General features: G+C 41.0%; 1 protein-coding gene across 15 annotated transcripts in view; it reads left to right on the forward strand.

The window, feature by feature from the left end:
- fam184a (family with sequence similarity 184 member A) overlaps window positions 1-23,405 on the forward strand; it is a 167,870-nt gene that overhangs the window by 38,390 nt on the left and 106,075 nt on the right. The window contains exon 2 of one of the 15 annotated variants that reach the window (XM_037750671.1): window positions 17,560-17,619. The exons of 13 other annotated variants lie outside the window; for them this stretch is intronic. The gene's annotated coding sequence lies outside the window, so the exon portion shown is untranslated. Of the gene's footprint in view, window positions 1-17,559; window positions 17,620-23,405 lie in introns of those variants that run through there. One more of the 15 variants, XM_037750675.1, reaches the window with a different exon arrangement.

A 23,405-nucleotide genomic window follows, 5' to 3' on the forward strand; every position in this document is an offset into this window, starting at 1 on the left:
GCATCACAGTGCTGCTGTTAACAATAAATGGTTTACAAATGTGTGCAATTGTTGGACCACATATCAGATCACGTTTTTTGCAGCCGATACGATTGACAATCATTGATGAGCCATATGAGCTGATACATGATCGATACCAATCAAAGTTTTTGTTGTTGTTTTGGTGTACAAGGCTCCCGAATAACTTTTTTCAACACCATCATTTCAACCGCCCCAAAGTCAGCGTAAACCGTCATTTAAAAAAAAAAATGTTATTCTTTTACTTTGTTATTGTCATCTGTAGTGGTTATTTGCATGGAAACCCGCAATTCAAATGATTAGGAAATAAACAATTTTAATTATTTACATATTTGTTTTGATTAAACAAATTCTTGGCATTAGTTGTTTTAATTATGTATTATAAGCTGCTCAGATCTAGTATAAGGAAGATAAACAGGTCATAATTCCCTCTCTAATGTATTTTATATTGTTTTAAAAACGTCTCCTTCGAACAACTGGATTTATTCAAGTTTCTCGCCAAAAAATAAATCTTGAACACATTACAACAATGTTATAATTTACTTTCACCCAATACTCATTTTTACTGAATAGAGCTTGATAGAACACATCATAATATAACTCAGTGCAACCTCAGTTGACGTTAGCTGTTACTGTAGCTCCGTTATTTAGCCAAGCAGGATTGTGCTACCATTCACAGTTCACCCTCTGACACACAGACCAGAGACTGGCAGCAATATAACGGGACCCTACCCATTCATAATATAATTTGGACCCATTTACTGTGCACTGCTACGTAGTCTAATTACATTTTGGATACAGCACTGCGTCACTGACCATGACATGTTGTAGGGAGAAAGTTGGGTGAAATATAAAGAAAGGTATCGTCTGCATATTGTGATACTTATTTAGAGAATACTGTGATGCATTGCAACAATTTCATCATATTCATATCAAACTATAATTCTGATTATACAATAACCAAATGGGTTGATGCTGACTACTTTGCCTTTCTTTCTGTTCTTACTAGCCCTTTCTTTCAGTTCTTTTTTCTTTTTACCACAGATCATGCCCATCTTGGCTCTTTCTAGAATTGGCAGGCCTGTTTACTCCTCGCTCCTTCACGTCCTCTCACCATATCTCTGTTTATCTGCCTGTCCTTCCCTCTAGCTAAAGGACATCCAAACAACAGAGGGGCTCGCTACGATTTCACCCAGCCCTTGGTCTGTCTGTCCATTAAGATAAGATGTAACTGATCCCTAAGGGGATATTTGGGCCATTATAACAGCAAACAGTGACAGGACACAACAAGGAAAGAAATATAAATAGTTATAACTGGACACTTCAATTATATAATATTGTAAAAGACATTTTGTGCAAATTGAATATATTCTGCTGAGACATTTTAATATGTTGAGACTGTGGAAGTGAGAAGTGAAAAACAGGAATAGAAGAGTCATACCCTCCCCATTTTATCTCCCGTTACCATAGAGACACAATATTTTCGGCAATTCATCAGTCAAGCCAAGTCAGCTGTTTGTGTGAAATATATTTTGAGATAGCAAAGAAAACATTTCCATCCATATTATTTAACAAAATCAGCATGTCAGGCTGTACTATGGGAAATCCGTGACCCTGAATTGACTCCCATTAGAGGGATGATAGTAGAAGGGGAGGAAACTCTGATAGGACCTGCAACTTCAAAAGGGGTTGTTATAACTCACTAGGGTATTGCATACCATTACCCTAAATATCTATTTATCCGTACAGCTCTCTGACCTGTCTTTACCCCGAGTGGCTGACTGCTTGACAACCCCATGACTCAGCATTCCTCCTTTTTAAACCAATGGGTTCTCTGAGTGCTGGTTTATGTCCAATCAATAAGGCTCATTCTCCACAAATGCCTACCTTGCTTTCTCTGTGCTTTGTTATGCCTTACAGTTAAGTTAGATGATCCTTTTTAATTCATTTTTATTCCTTGTCCCTTTATTTTGTTTCTCTTGTTTATAGAGCATGTTGCAGCATTAGAGGATAGGTGTATAGTAAAGCATACAACCTAAATGTTAGTCATTATTTTGAGTAGCTGCAATGCCAATAGAGCTACAAAATGAATATGCTTGCCCAGAGCTTTTAAAAAACATGCTTCCAACTTTGAGGTTTGAGTCCATTTATCTATAATTGAGCAGCCTCGGGCACTAATTTCATGTTAAAGCCTGCTCGTCTTATCAGCCTAATCAAATAGTAGGGCTGCAACAAAGGAGAGCACCCCAGCATCAGTAACCAGGAAGCTGTAGATTCACCCTATTTGTCCAAATTAAATTACGGTGTTGATATGGGCACCTCGCCGCCCGCAGGAGCTGACAAACCAAAATCTGAATCGCACAGGGTAGAAAATTGTGCTGCCTCACTGCTCTCTGTGTTTTTCAAATCACTTGAACAACATACACTTCTGCCTACAGCCCAATCAGCCATGCAGCTGCAGCCAGCTGTGCCATCCGTTGATTATTCTGATGTCAAGTGATGCCAGAGGAACTACAACTAAGTTTTGTTTTCGTCTCTCTGCTTCTGCATGACGGACTGCTTTAAAAACAGTTGTATTTGTGCAGAGGACATCAAGGACTACTGAAAAAAGTCATGACATCATGAGGAGACGTTACTAAAGATGCAAAGACTCATGCTTGCCGGATAGCAGCGCTGCTAGCTGGGATGACAAAGACGCCAGGAACCAATTGTGACCGGTAGTATGTGAGCTGTCGTTTCTAACCAACACAAACAGAAAACTGAGTCACTAGGTGACAGTTTAATAATGAACTGTTATGTCATAGTTTTAGTTTTCTTGATTTGAAAAGAGGCTGTTTGTTAAATTTGCTAATTTATAGAATTTAGAATAAATCAGGTCATAATATTTAATGGAATTGTGGAGCTCTGTTGAAGTTTTATATTCAAGCTTTTGGTTTATCAAGTATTTGTAGATCACTAAACTAATTTATTGTAGTTGTCCCAACTTCATGGCTAATATAGATGAATAACTTCCATGATGCTACCACTAACTTTGTGCTGAGTTTGGAGGATAGCATACAAAGTTTGTATTTTAGAAATGAAAGTGCAGCAGTGTTCTGCTTGTAGTAATCAGAAACTGATCCTGGGAAATGAAAGATAAACACCTTCACACAGCTCCCAGACTCAATGAATGAATTTAATGAATGTTCAATAATGTTAAATCCAAAAGCAAACTATCTGCGTCACACAGCTTTAGCTGAGTATAGCTTTTTAATTTTTCCTCCCATGCTGAAATCGTTGCTGGGAGTGGTTATTATACAGTATGCTCACGGCAGCTTCAAACTGAAAGTTAAATTTAATTACAAGCAGGCATCACAGCGGCTCTTGTTCTTTGCAAAAGTGAGTCAATCAGCGCTTAGTTAGGATGTAAAGAATGAATACGGCAGTTTGATAAAGTATTACACACATCTTGGTTATTCAGTGGTGTGAAGAGTTGGACAGAGCAGAGTAGAAGAAGAAGAAGTTGAAAGCAGCTGAAAAAACTTGCTATTTCACCCAGAAGGAAGTAACTTTGCAAGACTGTAAATTGATTAAAATATTTAATCTGGATTAATTGCACGACTGGGGAGACTCGTGGGTACCCATAGAACCCATTTTCATTCACATATCTTGAGGTCAGAGGTCAAGGGACCCCTTTGAAAATGGACATGCCAGTTTTTCCTCACCAAAACGTAACGCAAGTTTGGAGCGCTATTTAGCCTCCTTCACGACAAGCTAGTATGACATGGTTGGTACCAATGGATTCCTTAGGTTTTCTAGTTTAATATAATACTGGTATCTTCACTCTATAAAAAAACGCTTTAAAACTGAGCCCGCTATAACCTCCAGAAGATCGATTGCATTAATGTGTTAAAGAAATTAGTCGAATTAAAACAAATCTTGACAGCCCTAATGAAAAAATAAACAGTGAGCTGGGTGGAAATGAAGTTATTTTTGCTGTCCAGACTTGATAAAAGATGTCTGAATCCAACATGGATTTGCCAAAATTCTGATTTGGGCTTCCAGTCTGAGCACAAGCCTGTGCCACTGTGTGACTCTTAATACTGCTAGCTTTTTCAGTCAACATAATATGTGGATTCGCAGCTCATTACCACTTCAGCAGAATGTTCGACCAGCTCCCGTCAACAGCACAGTTCTGCTTTCCTCCCGCTCTCACTTGCTTTTTTATCTGTGTAGTTGTTTGTATGACAGCTCTGCAGGTGAGCTATGACATCCTGCCCTTGTCTTTTTTATCACCCCATTAAACAGACGTGCACACACATACGCGCACAGCATCTCGGCCTTAATGCTGCTGCCAAGTGATGTTTTTTTTTATTTGTGCGTCTTTGCCTTTGATGGAGCGATTACGAGCACACACACAAAGTGGACCAGTTTTCTCCCAGGCTTGACGTTTTCATGCACTGTTTAAACAGGGTTCACTCATTCCCATTGCGTCTAAAATACAACAAATGATGAGATCACACAGACGCACACGCCCGCCCACGCACGAGAAACAGAGAGGCTGCAGGCTACAAGTGCTACAGACACTGATGCCACCGCTAATGGAATTCAGTGTGCTGTGAGTGTGAGCAAAACAGAGAGGAAAAGACAGGGAGAGAGAGAGAGAGAGCTCTGCTGTTCCCAGAGGGACTCTGTGCTATTCTTAACACTCTCTCCATAATGATCATCCCATTCATACATTACATCCGGTGCTACGCAGACTCGTCTTTTCTGTGATGATCGCTGAAACTAACATCTCCATTAGTCCACATCCAGAGTCAGATCATTGTACCCAAGGTACAAAAGGTGTATTTTAATTGAAGACATATGAGACAGTGGACCCTATAGCTCTAGATAATGACCTCCAGCTCTGTAGCTGTGAGCTACTGCATGACTCAACAGAAAGTGATCACACCTTTAAATGATTTTCACGCTCCAGCACCCGACCTGGCCCTGGCAAAGGACAAGGAAAAGGCTGTAAATCAGACAACACAGTATGGGAGAGAGATCACCCACTGAACCAGTTAATTCTGGCTCTTGCTTCATCTTTATGACCTTTTATGGTAGCGGTGCTCTCTGTACTTACAGTAATGTATGTATTGGATATCATATTTTACACTTAACCATAATGAGTACCAACTGGGCATGATAAAGTCAAATAAACCATAAAACAAATGATGGAGCACAGTATTTCTTTCTGTTATTAATTCTATATAATACAAAACAAGTATTTGTTTACAAATGACAAATTTAAATTGGCTAGTTAGTGTCTGTTTTGATAATGTTTGGTGGATTTACAGTGCTTTTTGTATCACCATGTTAATGTATATTGTATAGTAAATTTTTGGGAAAATCAATTGAGAGATAGTTAGTGGATCAATCTTGGAGCCCATCGGCTGTCGGTCTGACCACGGATGAGGGACCAAGAGGCTATATTTCTGGGGTTTCGGTGTAGCCAGCGGATATCTGGGCAAAGACTTCCTTTTCCGTGCGCTGCTCAGTTTTTACAGTCCGATTAGAAACTAGAGATGCAAGACTGTAGTTGGAGTTGGGAGACGACGTGTACAACCAGATTGTTTCACAAGTAGCCAGTTTAAGAGCTAATTTTAAGCTTAATTGTTGTTAGACGATAGCTGGTGAGTTCCCAGATTGCATTTCGCCCATTGCTTTCCGCCTCCTTTGCTCTCCCCACGGACTGTTTACCTGCATTCAACCAAAGCCTTCCAAACGGAAACCAGAATGCTTCTAATACCCAAATCTTGTCCCATTGCCTACAGATTCTACATGTGAATGCAGATACGGTTTATAGAGATTAGTGGATACCAAACCAGACAGGAATATTAGTTTTTTTGTTTCTTTAAGCAAGTCAAGCATTTGCAAAATTGCCCACGATGGCCTAATATTTATTAGAGATATTATAAAGATATATATCATGGTAAAAAGGCAAAAACTCTGACAGTTGACAATATATAGTTTTTCCTGGGCACAACAATATGACGATTATATATATGGAATTAATGGTAAATGGACTTGCATTTATATAGCAACTTTCTAGTCTTCTGACCACTCAAACTTTACACAACATGTCAGCATTCACCTATTCACACAAACATACATACACTGATGGTGGAGGCTGCTGTACAAGGTGCCAACCATCAGGATCTTATCTAATGGCACAGCCTTCGGGAGAAATTTGGGGTTAAGTGTCTTGCTCGGGGACACTTGTGACATGTGACCGGAGATCGAAGCGCCGACCTTCCCATCGGTGGACGACCTGCTCTACCTCTGAGCCCACAATAAGTCCTGAGAATTGAGCTTTTTGTTCTCAATTTGCAACATTATAAAACAAATAAAACACTGCGAGTTTCCAAAAAGATGCATGACATTTTTTTAAATCCTTCAAGCATCTACAGAGCCCCAAATCTGTATTCCAAAAAAGGATTTAACCAATACGTGTTTTTGCTTCTGTAATGAACCGGTCAATAGCAAATGTTTTATTTATTTTATACTATTTTCTGTGGCAAAAATATTTCCGACATGCTCCCAATACTGTCCAGTATTTTCTTCTAAGCCATCCTGGGACACTGAAATGTTCAGAGAAAAGTAGTGTATTTGTGTGTTTATAACGATGCATGTAGTCCACATACCATACACATACCTGCATACAGTATGTGTACTGTACGTGTCCAGCCATGCAAGGTAGAGTGTGTGTGTGTGTGAGGAAAAGACAGAAAAGTCAGTACAGTGTTAAATGTTCCACTGAGACAGCACACCCTGCAGACGCTACTGACAACTTTTAAGACAAGAGGGAGACATTAGGGACACCGAAAGGGACAGGGAGAGACAGATTAAGACAGGGTACAGATAAGATACGCCGAGGCATGAGTAAGCAGCACAATCCAGACATCTGTGTGTGTGTGTGTGTGTGTGTGTGTGTGTGTGTCTCTTAGGGGACAGTCATCCTCTATTTCACAGGAGACTGACTGGGAAACAGGTGATGGAGTGTGCCTCATCATTCAACAGCTGTGGACATTCATCCACACACACAAACACCTAAACCCAGGCATCTGAGGCTGAGGTCAGATTAGATCAAGCTGTCTTTGCCAGAACCAACCAGTGTGTATGTGTGTGTTTGAGTGTGAGTTTGTGTGCAATGCTGGATGTATCTGAAGCTGCTGTGTTGTGTTTAGCCTCTGGGCAGGGTCAGTGTCAGTCAGGGTTAGCCCATGCAGTGAGGGAGACAGCTGGAGAGGGATGGTCGACTGGACAAGCCGGCCACCACCTGGACACACACATTAACATACTCATAAACACACACACACACACACACACGCACACACACACACACACAGAAAGAGAAAGCTAGAAAAACAGGAGCGAAGAGTCATTAACAGAGAGTGTCACTAGGTGTTTTGCCAACAACAGACAATGCTATTGTTCATCTAAAATTAAAATATCACTCTAGATGGTAGGAGGTGAAGAGCTGGAGGGTGTGAAGATCCAACTTAGAATGAGATCAGATCATTACTGAACTGGTGTGGGTGGAGAAATTGGCATTGCAAATTTATATTGACAAAAGCAGCCTAGTATCCCTAAGAATTACGTATTATACCAGTGTCTAGCGAGCGCAGGGAGAGGTGTGCCCTGACAGAAAGTGTGTGAAGGTCGGGGTTAAAGCTGCAACTAATGATTATTTTTCATCGTCGATTAATCTGTGGATTATTTTCTCGATTAATTGATTAGTTGTTTGGTCTATGAAATGTCAGAAAATGGTGAAAAATGTCGAGCAGTGTTTCCCAAAGCCGTGACGTCCTCAAATATCTTGTTTTGTCCAAAAAAAAAGACAAAAAATGTAATGCTTTTAGGACCTTTTACCAAAAGTTGACCAAAATTACTCAAAAGATTAATTATCAAAACAGAATCAGCATGTTTTGATTTTAATTTTACAAGCAAAATAATCATGGTTATTAATATACATCCTTGAAATACTGAAATACTTCCCCAATTATTGTGCAATAGAAAATATGGAAAGACAAGACTTATATAAAAGACAAGACTAAACTGAAGTCTATCTGCACTAGAAGCAGAATTCTTTTAATTTGACCAGACAGTTAGTGGTTCTGTTTATAGACCGCTGACATAAATGCTGTTCCAGAAGCTTCTCTCAATTTTTTGGCAGTAAAATGGTCAAGGCTAGTCACATTGAATACTGCATCAGTCAAACAAATGGCCATGCAGTAGACAAACACACAGACTGTGAGACATTAGCCGACAAGAGAAGAGCAAGCTGAATGAGATCACATTATCACATCAGGCTGAGAGTGGATTAGAGAGCCAGAGATTGTAGCTTTGGGCCTGTGCTGCTGGTGACTCATCTGACCTGATTCTGAACAGCAGCAGCAGCAGAAACAGAGAAACACAATGAAACACACATCTATCACCTACCTGTCACCATATGTGGGATGTTATGTTTTCACATATGCTTTGCATTGTTAACACTGATTAACATTAATTCCAAAGCTCTCTTTCTTTTCTTCTTACTGTTTACATAATGGGGCGTCATAACACAGTTTGTTATATTTAGCACTGTTGCTACATGTCTGTAAGTAAATGTATGGAACACAGTTCACAACTGGGGTAGCTGAGCAAACCATAGTTTATGGTTTAGTATATAGAGAGTTTAAGTCCTGCTAGGTAGCTTGCTTTCGCTCGCATCTGTAATTTAGTGGATTTTCTTGTAGAGGGTTTCTTTCTGAAAAGCTAAAATATGTTTCAGAAGTTTATGCTCCATATTTAAAGGTGAATTGGTATACATTACTGTACTAGATATTAGATTTGAACATCATTTTATTCAAGCTAAAGCAACTCTTTTCCATTGGCACATGTGAAAGCCTTAAAGGTGTAATATGCAAGAATTCCCCCCCAAAAAAACAATATATGGACTGAAAAATAATCTCTTTCAATCATCACTTATGACCCACTAGAAGTGTGTGGTGGTGTCTGTGTCTACAGAGATCCTGCAGCCCTCAGCAGATGCCCAGAAACGTCCCGAACACAGCAAAATAAGAAGAAAAGAGAAAATACAGTCAAAGTGGCTTTGTGCCCCACGTGGGGGTGTAATTCTCAGCCAATAACCGTACGCAGGGTGTGCAGCAGGCGTTCAGGTTGTCAGATACCGCCGCTTTATTACACGGCAGTGTTGAATACTCGATTCTGATTGGTCAATCCCCGCGTTCTGCAGTCTGCAATTTCGGTATTACAGACCGTTGCTATGTATAACAGACCGTTGCTATGTATAACAGACTGTTGCTATGTATAACAGACCGTTGCTACGGGCGCAGCTTTGATGTCGGACTCTGGCAGACCGTTTTTGTGTCAAAATTGATTAATTTCTTAAGTAAGTAGCTGTGTAATAAGTGGGATAATGTACAGCTAGCAGGTCATTGTTGTCAAAGAATCTCCGACATGGCGATGCTGCACCCTGACGCGAAGCGGAGGTCTCTCATCACCCTGAAGAGGATTCTTTCACAACAATGACCGGCTCGCTGTACATTGTCCCTTACTTGTCACACCCCTCGATGTCTGATCGCACAAGTCCTCCTTTAGTTTGGTCAGAAGATAAAAAGAAGCTGTATTTCACGGATGAGAACGGGTTGTGTATTCTCATGTGCATGTGTTCCAGACAGTGTCCCCCCTTGACCAAGAGCAGCGGACAAAAGCCACAGCGGACAAAAGTCTGCCCTTCGGCTGCATTCATTCAAAATCTGGCAACGTGGCACCTTCCTGTAGGGTCGTGCAGACTTGTTTATTTGTACTTTAGAACATAGCCACAATGAAACAATCAGAAAATAACGTTTTATTATGTTGTTCTCGTTAACGCCGCTCCCTCTCTTCATTCACTCTGTAGCTCGCTCGACCATCGCAACTCTCTCTCCCTCACCCTCACTTTGAATGCAGTGTGTTTACAAACAGCAAACGACAACGGTTACACATTATATCTTTAAGGTAGCTGTAGTAGTACCCAGATATACATGTATATATTTTTTCCCACCATTATTTATTCAGGGGGGGAGTTTCACTGAGAGCAATGCTCTTTTTTTTCATTAACACCCTGATCACATTCACACAGTTACACCCTTACACCTGGAAGCTGTCCAGTACAACCACAGTCTGATCTGCCGGCCACTGAGCAGCTCCACTGGGGCAGTTGGGGTTAAGGGCCTTGACCAAGGGCACCTCAGTGGTGGTAATGAGTCATGCTTTTCACTTTACCCACCCAGATCCTGCCTGTTCGGGGGATTGAACCGACGACCTTCCGGTCACAAGCTCATAAAGAGCAGGTTGTATCTTAAAACGGAGGGAAATTGTTAGTAATATGTCATACCTAATTTAGCAAGTTAACTTACTAATATCATAACTATTGTTTGGAGACTGGATCAAAGCTAATGTTGCTCCAAGACCATTTTTATTAATAGATATCTTCACTGCTGGTGAACTCAGATACCAGAACAATTAGCTCCTGCATTGTTTGTCTCGGTGTGGTTTCTGTGGTTGCCAAGGCCACAGTTGAGACGAGGCAGCAAGTTGAAAAAACGTAAACAATCACAAACTCAGACAGAAACCTCAGATAACCGAGCGCGTTGATGAGAAGCCGCTCTCTCTCTCCTGCTACTGTTGCCAGCTATCGCAGCAACACGGCTGCCGTTGTGTTTTCATTGAAAACAGTGGAGGCATACTGTCTGACAGTACTGAATCCTGCCCAAGGACACGGAGAATGAATGAGCTGAAAGCACAACACACATTTTAAAAGTGTTCAATACTGTCTCATTTTTCTACAAACATAAACTTATGCTATCAGAATAGTTTTGAAGATAATATAATGACATAAACGTACTAATCAGACGTGACTACGAGGTATTTAATGTAAATATATTTGCGACTTGTGATTTTAAGGTTGTAGCAGGCTCTATTTCAAAGTGAAGACACTGATTTACTGAAGATATTTTCATTGTCGGTTAATCTGTTGATTATTTTTTAGATTAATCGATTAGTTGTTTGGTCTATGAAATGTCATAAAATGGTGAAAAATGTCGATCAGTGTTTCCCAAAGCACAACATGACGTCCTCAAATGTCTTGGTTTGTCCACAACTCAAAGATATTCAGTTTACTGTCATAGATGCGTAAAGAAACCAGAAAATATTCACATTAAATCAGAGAATTTTGATTTGTTTTTCTTAAAAAATTACTCAAACCAATTAATTGATTATCGAAATAGTTGGCATTTAATTAAATAGTTGACAGCTAATCAATGAATTGTTGCAGATCTACAATATAGCATGTCAAATATTCTGGCAGCAGACACGAGAAAACCTCCAACATGATCTTATCTTGGCCATAATGTCCTTTTTTTCCCATTATCGACTAGTTTTCCTCATCCATCCACACATTACATCCTGCTTTCTTAGTTTCCATTAAGGTCTACCACTAAGCTTACAAGTACCCCACTCTGTAGGCTGCTATGGCGTACAGCAAAATTGCAGTGCATAAAAGCACAAAGGCGGCTGTAGCTGAATGTCGATAATCAGCGGCGTGCTGACGTGTCTATGTCCATTAACGGATCACAGTGTGCGGTGGGGGTGGACTGTAGGCTCTGCGTATGCACCTTATCTCACGCTGACTGAGGTTTAACACACAGCGGTGTATACGCAGGGGAACAAAACTGATGCAAATTAGGTGTATTTATATTGGTTATTATGCATCACTGGACTTAGTGCATCATGTTTTAAAATGACTGACTATAGCTGGTATCATTACTGGTTTAAAAACAGCAGAAAACACATATGAATATGTTTATTTTTAACTGACGTTTAATTTCTCGGCGACGGCCACCCGGCCAAGACAGGCAGAAATTCGATGTGCAATTATTTTTAATCAGCGGGAGCCTTAATTGTCGTAATCACTCCCGTCGGCTCAATCATCATCTGTCTACTGTGAGCTATGTTCCCCGAGCTAGTTAGATAGCACCTGACTGCCAACCTGCCCACCTCGCCTCCTTAACTCAATCACTGCTTTTAGGACGTGCGTCACCAGCTGAGGCAAAATTGCAGGGTTTGAATTAAAAATATTTTCAGCCACTTTTCTCTGTTTTTTTTTCTGTCATTCGTTCATGTGCACCCCCCCACCACCCTCCCTCCTCACCTTTTTCAACCTCCTCCCTTTTTATAGAGGCAGCTGTGTCTAGTTACCATGGCAACCTTTGAGATAAGCCTTGCCAATCAGACGTGTGTGTGTGTGTGTGTGGATGTTTGTGCATGTATGTGAATGTGAAAGAGAGTTCTTAGTGTTTAAACCCCCCTCCCTCCTCACCTGTCTATGCAGTGTGTAATTACAGTCTACCCACTCACTTCTAAATATACTCCAACCCTCAACAGGCACCTGTGGAAAATTCAGCTACAGTAGTTTTAGGACCAAGTAAAATGTTGCTCTTTCTTCCAGCCTACTGCTGATGCCGCTCAAACTTTTCTCCACTCTTCACGACTAGTTGCTCGAGGGAACAGACACTACCTGACTTCTAATGCCATGAAAAAAACCTCCAAAACACCCGCAAACAACTCTCCAGCTGCCACAGCACACAATCAGAACTGACATGGAGCTGGAACAAGCTGTTGCTGCCTTCCTGCTGCTCTTCTCCCACTGACCATGGTTGTCTATGGTGTTCACTTCTGATTGATTGACCGGGGGTTGGGATGTCAAGACAAATTGAACTTGTAAAAATCAAAGTTGTTTGAAATAGTTCACACACGACAGGATCATCTGTTTGACTAGCACGATTCCACACCGATTCAGTCCATTCTAAAGCTTCAGTTGTACAGTTTATAGGCTGTACCGAATACCTTTTTTTATACATTTGAAGCTTCTATTGAAGTTTTTGAATGTCGTCATCACCCTAACAAAAAGAAAAAAAAATTGGTTATATAAATGTAATTGATGGTGCCGTAAGATTGCTGCTGAACCGCCCCGTTAACACGTGTGCCTACCTTTGAGTGCGACGAGCTGGAGAGCAAACCTTTTTTTGACCGTCGTGAAAATGTAGTTTTTGAAAGGCTAAACGCCAACAAATATAGATTTTTAATAGGGATAGAGTTTAAACAGCACGAATAGACATACAAAAAAAAAAACTGCGCAACATTCAAATGTCAATGACCAAGACATAGTCCTGCACATAACCTCCCCGGATTTTAATGGATTAAACAACAAGACATAGCGTGTTAATTAGCTTGATTCGATTTAGAGGTGCTAGAGGTGCTGGTAGCCGGATTACCTTTAGACAGAGTCAGGCTAGCTGTGTTTCCCTGTGTTTCTGGTCTTAAACTGGAGATATACTTGCTTTTAACTACACGTTTCGCATACAAATGATGGCTGCCTTGTGTATCCTGCGTCCGTTTGGAGCATTGGTTGTGCACGTCTTCAGAAATGAACGCAACATGAACACATGGTTAAAAAGCAAGTATATGTCCTGCCTTAGTGCTAAGCTAAGCAATTGAAAAGTTTATGACTACAACACACATAGCCTACATCCAAAGGGGTTAGATGGAACAACAACAAATCTCTGGTGTTCTTTAACAACCAGTTGCAACCTGACTGAGTCTAGTGATGAAATGGAAGAATATTTATAATGCCTTTGCAAAACATTAATTTTTCATCCAAGTATTCCTATTTAAATAAACAAAATCCTCTGCTAAGGCTGCCTGTGTGGCTCCAGCGGTAACATTACATTACAGATGCATTTGTACTTGCTGGAGGGGATGCAGCACTTGCCCTCAAGCCATCAAAAAACACTGCATCCCTGTATTTTAATGGCATGCATTGCCAACAGATGTATGAGCATATTTGTGGTTCTGTCACCATTGCTCATAATCAAAGTTGTGCAAATATTGCATCTTGCCCTGGTGGATAAAATGTGCCCACGCGTCTTTTTCCTTCCAGCCGTGGCTCGAGTCCCACATGAAAGGGAAATTGAGAGAGCGTGCAGACCGGTGAGGAGATGATCTGTATCCACACACTGCTACGTGGGCTTTTCAAAGGAGAATCTGCTCTCTGGGGCAGTTGGTCAGCTGTGTCTGTCTGTTTGCATCAAACATCAAACACATTGCTTTTCAACCCCTACATGGTGACAGCCTGGTGACATTTGTGACCGCAGTGCACTCTATTTCAACTCTTTACACTTTCACATACACATGCACACTTTTGCCTTTGAACTGGAAAGTCATCCAACAATAGTTAGAGCTGTAAAAATGTAGCACCAGGGGGGTTGTTCATCATGGATAATCACAGACTGCCAATATCTACAATCCTAGATGTCGTAAAATGAGTTTCAGTAATAAAAACAATCAATATTGAAGATTTTGTAGAGGAGTTTTATTTATTTTACCTTTATTGAACCAGGTTGGAGCCATCTGATGTTGGATCACATTCAGTGATTTCGTGACAGCGAACAGTAAAATGTCATATTATTTGGTAGTACTTATAGTAGCATGTTAGTGATGCAATCAGCTCATAAAGCATGTGACTTTTCTTTCTCTTTCATGACATTGCATCAGCTGGTTTTAATCATGAAAACCATTAATGTCAGTATTGATATCTGTGATCTTGGCCCAGGTATTGCTTGTTATCGGATTGAAACCAAATGTTGTGTATCGCCCACCCCTAATTCACAGATATCATTGAGTCTGTCCATGCTCCCTGTACTTGTAATTGATGTCATTTTATCTCTTAATTGTGCTTTAGTCTTTCATTTAATTAATTAGTGTTTACAGTAACTACACTAACAGTTAGTCCCACTGAGATTTAAACTGTTTTCATCAGTTGAATCACTATTGCCAGCTTGCATGTTGAGAAGCGTCATCTGCTCCAATGTCTGTATTTATAAATCATCTAAGTGTAGTGATGTTTTATTTTTGGTTCAGAGGCTTCAGCACCCATCTATACATTACCAAGTTGGGCGTGAAAGTGCTGCGATTCCTAATTATTTTCAATGGAAAGCTGGCTAAGAATGCAGCACTGAGGCAATCATAACACAACATCGAAATGCAATTGCAAGTCTTTTGTTTAAGTGCTTAATAATTGTGCCAAAGGCCACACGTTGAGTCTGGAAGCAGCAGCTTAATGGGGTCAGGGTGTCAACAAAGCAAAGGCAGCTTCTTATTAGTGTAACCATTGCAGCATTTCTCATTAAGTAAACTTACCGAGGGCAACTGGCTGCTTTAGATTTAAATAATTTTGTATTTCTTTTTAATCACAAAGAGCCGAGGTTATACGCTTATTCTGTGTTGTCGCAACCCCCACGTAATGATTTCACTTTTAGCCCAAATACTGTTCCCCCTAATGCTGCGACCGTCCCTGTCCATCCAACCGCGTGCCTCGCAGTAAAGAGGAAAAAGACGGTACGCTCAGTCGCTCTCAGTGGCAGAAAGATAATGCCTCCTCATCAGTTTTATCTGGGCCTGGCTGTGGCACCTGTCGTCTGTTTCCAGGAGCCGTGGCATTTTTATCTGCCTGCCTGTAGAGGAGGAGGGACGAGCTCTGAGATTAGCAGCCAGCTGAATTGTTAGCCACAGTGGTCCGAGATGTCGTGTCTTGTGTGCCGTGTATATACAGACTTTGTGCTGTGATTGCAGCCTTAAGGCTGCAATCACATAGCAGGAGTTTTCTTTTCTCCTGCAGAAAACGCAAAGCACAGCTCGGAGTATTGCTATAAAAACTAAATGGGCAATACATCATTGTGGTGCTCGTTCTCATGCAGCTTTAATTATGCACCTGTTGTCTTTGCAACGTGGTGTGAAAGGACACGTAGTGTTTTGCAGCTACTGTGGACGCTGCAGTCTGTGAAGCCAATGCCTGATATTGTTTCTCTGCTATAGACGCCTGTTGTTGTGAAAGCTGTTAAAAACACATCACTGATCCTCATCTCATTGTGCTGGGTGTCAGGTTCCGTCATTACTATAAAAATGGGCACTATGGTTTATTTTGAGTCGACACCATCTGGTTGCTGAAAATAATCACCAAGGCACCGAATGTGATCAATCGGCAGCTAAAAATAGTCCCCATTAAAACACACTATTTACTCCCGTTTGAGTTTGTTTGCTAAAAACTACAGTACCCAGCTTTTTCCCAGGCGGCTACCTCCAGGTCTGAGAAGTGAAGCCAATATGAAAGTGCCTTAAACCTGCATTCTTTCTAACAGCCAGCAGGGGGCGACTCCTCTGGTTGCAAAAAGAAGTCTGATTGTATAGAAGTCTATGAGAAAATGAGCCTACTTCTCACTTGATTTATTACCTCAGTAAACATTGTAAACATGAGTTTATGGTCTCAATCACTAGTTTCAAGTCTTCTTCAATACAGCATGATGTTCATTTAGTAAAGTATGGTCCCATTTAGAGTCAAATAGACCATAAAGCAGGGGATACTTTAGGGCGTGGTTACCTTGTGATTGACAGGTCGCTACCACGGCGTTGTCCGGTCTGGGAGTTGTCCGTGTTTTCGTCTTACAACTTTAACCCTTTCACAGTGTGTTTTCAGTTCATGAAAGTTAATTGTAACATTTTGGTTACCTAAAAATGTCTTATTCAGCGTTCAGTTGTACTTAATTCCCCCTCTCATGTCACTTCTGGTTGCAAAAACCAAGATGGTGACGGCCAAAATGCTGAACTCGAAGCTTCAAAACAGCAGTCCGCAGTTTTTTGCCTACATAATTGTGTTTAAATCTCAGTAAAAAGAAATAACACAAATTATTTATGCAATTGTTCTAAAATTATTAGGCAGTTAATCGAATATATGTTGATGGCTGGTTTATCGTTTAAGTCATTTTAAATCAAGAATGCCAAATATTGATTGACTGGTTTGAGCTTGTGTGAGGATTTGCTGCAAAGCAATCAATTGATTAATCAAAAATAATCAATGGATTAATCCATAATGGAAATAATCATGAGTTGCAGCCTCATCAGCAACTCTAGAAAATCTATAACGTACAAAAATCAGGACTTTCAGTTTTCTTTTCCATCTTCTGTCTCGCTTCGTCTGCTTCAAAGACAGACAGACAGCAGAGGAAACATCATTAACTGTAACTGTTGCATGTAAACACACGTACACAACATGGTGTGTGTGCTGTGTTGTCTTCAGTCCCAACTGATCAGAGTCAAATGTTCTCAGCCTTGTTCTGCCGGTGAACTGAACGCATGGGGCCACAATTCTGCAATTAGCGGAGAGAAACCAGTCCACCAGCACACACACACACACACACACACACACACACACGCACACACACACACTCTTTATAGATAAATAAATGAAGGCTGCAGCAGAGATCATTTGCTGTTCTGTGCAGCTTATTAAACTGGGATTTTATGCACTGCAGTGAGCTGTGTGGTCTGAGCGATCTCTCGCTGATATCTTTGACTACAACACAATGAGAATATAAAGAGAAACCATTTGCTTCAAGCTATATTTTCAATTCTTTCATTCAGGCAGGCTAATTAGACGTCCCTGAGGTTCAAGGAACAGACTGCTCATGCATATCAAGCCAGGTTAGTCAGATGTCAGAATGTTGTTATACGGAGCCGATAGCCTGTCAGTTCGGCCTGTACCTTTTCTCTAAAGCCGCAATAATTGATTTTCCTTGTGCACATGAGGGCAAAAATGCACACATCCCCGACACTTTACTGCCGTATAAAGTTCTTATGGCTGATGTGGTAGCAAACAGTTACCTAGTTACACATTCAGCAGACGCAGTGCAACATTAGCATTCACTTTGCGTCATGTTTCTGTCCAGTATTCACCCTCCCTGTCCTGTTTTGGACTCCATCAACTCCCGTCAGAGCTGAATTGACATGAAATAGCTGTGCTTGATCGCAACAGAATTTGTGGGTCGTAAAAACAAGTTAAAAGAGTGAAAAACCCATTTGCTTGAAAAATCCATTGCTCACGTTTTCTACTCTTTCTTTCCACATGTAGTGGTAGTAGTCAAATAACAATACAAAACAGTGACTTCCCAGCTTACTTGGTATAGGATGGCAGTCTGGAAAACATCCGAGGCACTCTGATATAAAAAACACAATTAATACAGCTTAAAGACAGGATCATGCAGTGGCTTTATTAATCGCATTGGTAGCTGATAATTTGAGGCTAAATTCATATGAATAAACTTAACCTGCAGAACAGAATGAACAGATTGATGGAGACCGTTTCTAATTCTTCCAATCCTCACTGAAGCAGCACACGGCCAACTGCGGCATGCTGAGAGGACCGTGGGGAAAACATAAAAGGCCGACTGGCAGACCAAGGAGATTACAGGCTAACTGTGCATGGTTGTGTGTGTGTGTGTGTGTGGGTAGGCCTGTGTGAGGGGAATCAGATACGGAAAAGGAGAAGAAACTGGGCTAGAAAGAAAGTGAGATGTGTCAGCACAACTCTCCACAGGCCCTCTCCCTTTTTCCCTCCTCCTCCTCTTCCTCCTCCATCCCGTTGCTACCCCGTCGGCTGCAACGTGGACCTCCCGAGAGCGTCACATTTTCTTCTTCAAAAAGCAAGAAAGCTGTCTTCTCCCTGCTCTTCTGATATCTGCTGAGACAGGGGGAATGGTGGGAAGGGATGAGGGATGAGAGTGGGGTGGGAGAGCAGGGAGAGAAGAAATTACTTTTGAGTTATTCTCAGTTGGTGTTATCTGAAACACTTCAGGGTAATGAGGCGCTATAGTGTGTGTGTGTGTGTGTGTGTGTACGTGTGCGTGTGATGAGAGACATAAAATACAGGGTGGTCCTCAGTTTGAGAAAGAGCCCTTTAAAGGCTTTAAATTTTAAGACTTCAGATTGGTGTAAGAGTTTAACATTTTGTCTCTCATGCTGAGGGTTGAGCACCTTAAGTGACGAGACAAGAGTCTCTGAAATTCTTACCCTTAAGTGTGAAAAACAGTATCAGCGTGTGACGCATGTTCATTTTTTTAAAGGGACCTCACCTCACAAAACAGTGGCATTGAGGCAACCCATCAGGATACACAACGTCTGTCCTATTTTCTAGCATCGACGCTCCAGTACCTTGCTGCATGCTAACATGCTGATGTTGAGCAGGTATGGTGTTTACCATGTTCACCATCTTAGTTTAGCATGGGAACATTTGCGAAATAGCCCTAAAACACAGTTGAGCCTGATGGGAATGTCATTAGTTCTGCAGGTTTTTTGGTTATAAAGAAAAGTACTGCACAAATTTAAATGTTGCCTTGATGATGGCGCTAGAAACAGTTAATGGATGACCAAAGTGATTTCAGATCATGGTCTTCGGCTCTCTATCCACCGGTAGTTAAGTCAAGATTATCCATTCAAAACCACAAATGTGAACCTCATGGTGGCGCAAGAGGAAAAGTCAGAGAATCACTGAAGTCATTAGGATTCATCCTCTAGGGAACACGAATGTCTGTACTAAACTTCATGGCATTCCATCAGATAGATGTTGAGATATTTCAGTCTGGACGAAAGGTATATGCTTCAGTGCCAATTGAACCACCAGGACGTAAACTCACACGTTGACTCTCACACTTACCTGCCTGTCTAGAATCAATATTTAAGCTGTAAAACTTGGCGTCTACAAACTAGATCTACTGCCAAACAGCAGACCAGCTGTGAACGCCGCTCAGCTTGACAATGTGTATCTGTGAAAGGTTTTAAATCTTACAAAAGGCTCACATGGCTTCCGTTTCATCACTATGCATGTACTGTATGCTTTGTGTTCTCTCTGCTCACCAAGTTTCTCCTTTAACTCTGCTCGCTGTGGAGTCATTAAGCCGAAGCCATGACCTCAATGATGACATGTCATTGTGATCTATGAGGCGCGTCGGTATCAGCTGGCATGCAGTTGTTTGACTGGCTGTTACATTAATTTGTCACGATCAACTGGCTGAAGAGAGACAATCACGTCAGGCTATAACCATCGAAAGACTATTTCTAGTGTATTGATCTTGCCTCTGCACCGTTTGTATTAATTTTTGTATTCTGTGGCTGCTCCCACTGCAGCTCATGTTGGCAAAATGTTTGGGAATATCTGCAACGAGTATCGGAAAAATAATATGAAAATGGCTTCATGTTAAACGTGGCACTCAGCCATAATGCCTACGAGGGATCTGTGCTTTAAATAGCCTTAAAGTGTCTCCCCCCGTTTGTCCTTTACTTGCTGAAGGTTAAGGTTTGAAAAAAAAATCACTGAGGAAATAAAAGCCATATTTCTGCCAGCCTGTGAGCAGTGAGCAGGCAGCTCGCTGTCCCATGTAAAACAAATACCGCGCTGAGTGCAGAAGAAGTGCTGCATATTTACAGGCTTGGCACATTTTCAATCAAGATAATAACGCCATTGTCCTTTTTCAATTTGTAGTTTGGCTCTGCTGCTCCTTCTACTACGCTTAAAGCTGCACTGGATGAGATTATTATGTGAAAACAAAACTATCACAACCCTGTCACACCAGTGAAGAGCATACGGTGCCATTTCCACTAATTGAGATGCCAGATTCAGCCCATTTGGCCAGTTTATATTCTGGTGTCAGGAACAATCCTTGGAGCGCTCCTTTGAACACGATAAATCAAAACTCTCTCTTCCCTTTTAGTAGCACAGCCGTGCTGCGCACAGTTTGCTGACTTCTACTTTCCAAGATTTCTAGGATGCCTTTAAAGGTGCAATTTGGCAGCAGTGGTGAGGTTAGCTGATTGCAACCAACTGCTTCTCCTGTGTGCCAAGCATTTAGGAGAACTATGTGGCTGATGCAAAGACGCAAATGACCCTCTCTAAAGTCAGTGTTTGGTTTGTTCGTTCTGGGCTACTGTAGAAACATGGCGGCCGGCTCCATGAAGAGGACCAGCTCCAGATGTAGATATAAACGGCTCATTCTAAGTTAACGAAAACCAAACGATTCTTATCTTCAGGCAATTATACACTAAAGAAAACATAGTTATTAGGACTGTCAAAGTTAACGCAATAATAACACATTGACGCAGATACTGGTATCACATGAAACTAGAAAGCCTAAGGAATCCATTGGTACCAACCATGTCATACTATCTTGTCGCATAAGAGGCTAAATAACGCTCCAAACTTATGCTCAATTTTGGTGAGGAAAAACTGGCATGGCCATTTTCAAAGTGGTCCCTTGACCTCTGACCTCAAGATATGTGAATGAAAATGGGTTCTATGGGAGCCCACGAGTCTCCCCTTTACAGACATGCCCACTTTATGATAATAACATGCAGATTGGGGTAAGTCATAGTCAAGTCAGCACACTGACACACTGACAGCTGTTGTTGCCTGTTGGGCTTCAGTTCGCTATGTTATGATTTGAGCATATTTTTAATACTAAATGCAGTACCTGTGAGGGTTTCTGGACAATATTTGTCATTGTTTTGTGTTGTTAATTGATTTCCAATTAAATATATATATATACATTTGCATGAAGCAGCATATTTGCACACTCCCATGTCGCAATTAACTATGGACAATCATGCGATTAATCGCGATTAAATATTTTAATTGATTGACAGCCCTACTGCGAATATACCCCTCTAAATGTTACACACTGTTCCTTTAAAATTCAGGCATAATTCAAATATTACCTGCACTTCTTCCAACTTTAAAAGCCACTGCTGTACTGCAGAGCCAAGATTTTGGACCTATAGGGCATCCAGTAGATGACTTGGCAGAACACCAGGCAGGTCGGATCTCTTTGAAATGAGTAGATGCTTTTATGTAGGCAATGACATGAAAGTGGGGATATTTCTCCTAAAGTTGCAGGGAGAGAGGAGGAGATTTCTCACAGTAATTCTGACCTGCAGTTCCCCAGAGCAAGTGGAAATTCAAAAAAGTGTGCATGAGTTAGAAGTTTCTGTTTTCATGTGGCTGTCAAAGACCAGAGGTCAAAAAGAAGTGGGACAGTGTTGAGGCTAAAACTTCATCATCTTTTGTTGTGCAAAGCTGAAAACTGCCTTTTGATGTTGAGGTGGGAGTTTCATCATGACAGCGTGTTTGAAACCATGACAGCAACGGCAACTGTACGTGCATAAAACTGCCATGTTGTCAATTTACCACTTATGCTGTCAACTTATCACAGCTCATTGTTAACAATTCTTTACTGCAGTGACGGATAGTTTCATTTGGCTTTTAGTGACGTCTCGGTAAAGATCAAGCTTTATGTAAGAGGAGTAGGTGTAGCTCATTGCTTTCTTTGTCTTTAGCTGCGGTGCTAATTGCTCGTCACTCTTCTATTGTTCCTAAAAAACTGTATGTCTCAATCCCTGCAGCTGATCTAAAACAGCTCTCAAATATCCTTTTGTTCACTTTGGTCTGGTAAGGCTGGTGGTGGGAGAAGTATTCAGATCCTTTACTTAAGTAAAAGTACTAATACCACACTGTGAAAATACTCCACTACAAGTAGAAGTCTTGCATTCAAAACCTTACTTAAGTAAAAAAATATTCATAATGCAGTAAATTGTTCCCTGTCAGTGTTTCACTATTATATCTGATGTTTCTGGATTAATATTACTGCTGCATTAATGTTGCATTTTACTGCTGTAGATGTTTTTAACTCTTTTATATCCTGTTGGGTAGTTTAATCTACAGCAATGCATCATGGTCTATAAGATCATCATATGTCGGTAGCGTCGCTGTCCTGTGAGAACCACGTATTTCTAAAAAGTCAACTTTTCATGGTGTCAGAAAAACCATCCTGTTTTCAGCTTTGTTACGATGCATTCTCCAGCTGATTCAAGAGGCTTTTTAAAATAGTTTATTTAGCCTAACGCTACATGTCCACCAGGTCCGGCGAGGACACTAGGGGACGCGCTGCTCCACTCAACTGGCCGTTGAAGCGGTGACGTATCCTCTCGTGGAATGGACCTGATTGGTCCCTGGTTTTCTACTTTGCTGCCGTCTGACTCAACGAACAATGTGTTGAGCATGAACGCCTCTAGGCACGCGCCACGCTGTCTCGTTTCAATCAGGGTCACAAACCAAACACGGCGCTCAATTCAAGTTAAAAAACGAAAACAAAACCTGCACTCCTCCTCGTTGTCATTATCTAAAGCTGTACCACAGTTTGCTGATTGGTCGACTTCCAGCTGCCAGATTTAAAAGCATTCATGGCGTTGCTTTAAGTTGATTCACCGTTGTGTTATATCAGCCAGAGAGCAGCAAAGCAGCGATGTATAAGAAACTGTAGTGTTTATTGCCTAGAATAAAGGTACATTAATCTCTTTACAGCCTCTGTAAGTGAAATATATTACAGTGATGTGTGATTATAGGCAAATGTAGGTAATAACATGACAGCATGTTCTCAAAGAAA

The sequence above is a fragment of the Sebastes umbrosus genome, chromosome 18, assembly GCF_015220745.1.
Source record: "Sebastes umbrosus isolate fSebUmb1 chromosome 18, fSebUmb1.pri, whole genome shotgun sequence".
Lineage (NCBI taxonomy): Eukaryota > Metazoa > Chordata > Actinopteri > Perciformes > Sebastidae > Sebastes > Sebastes umbrosus.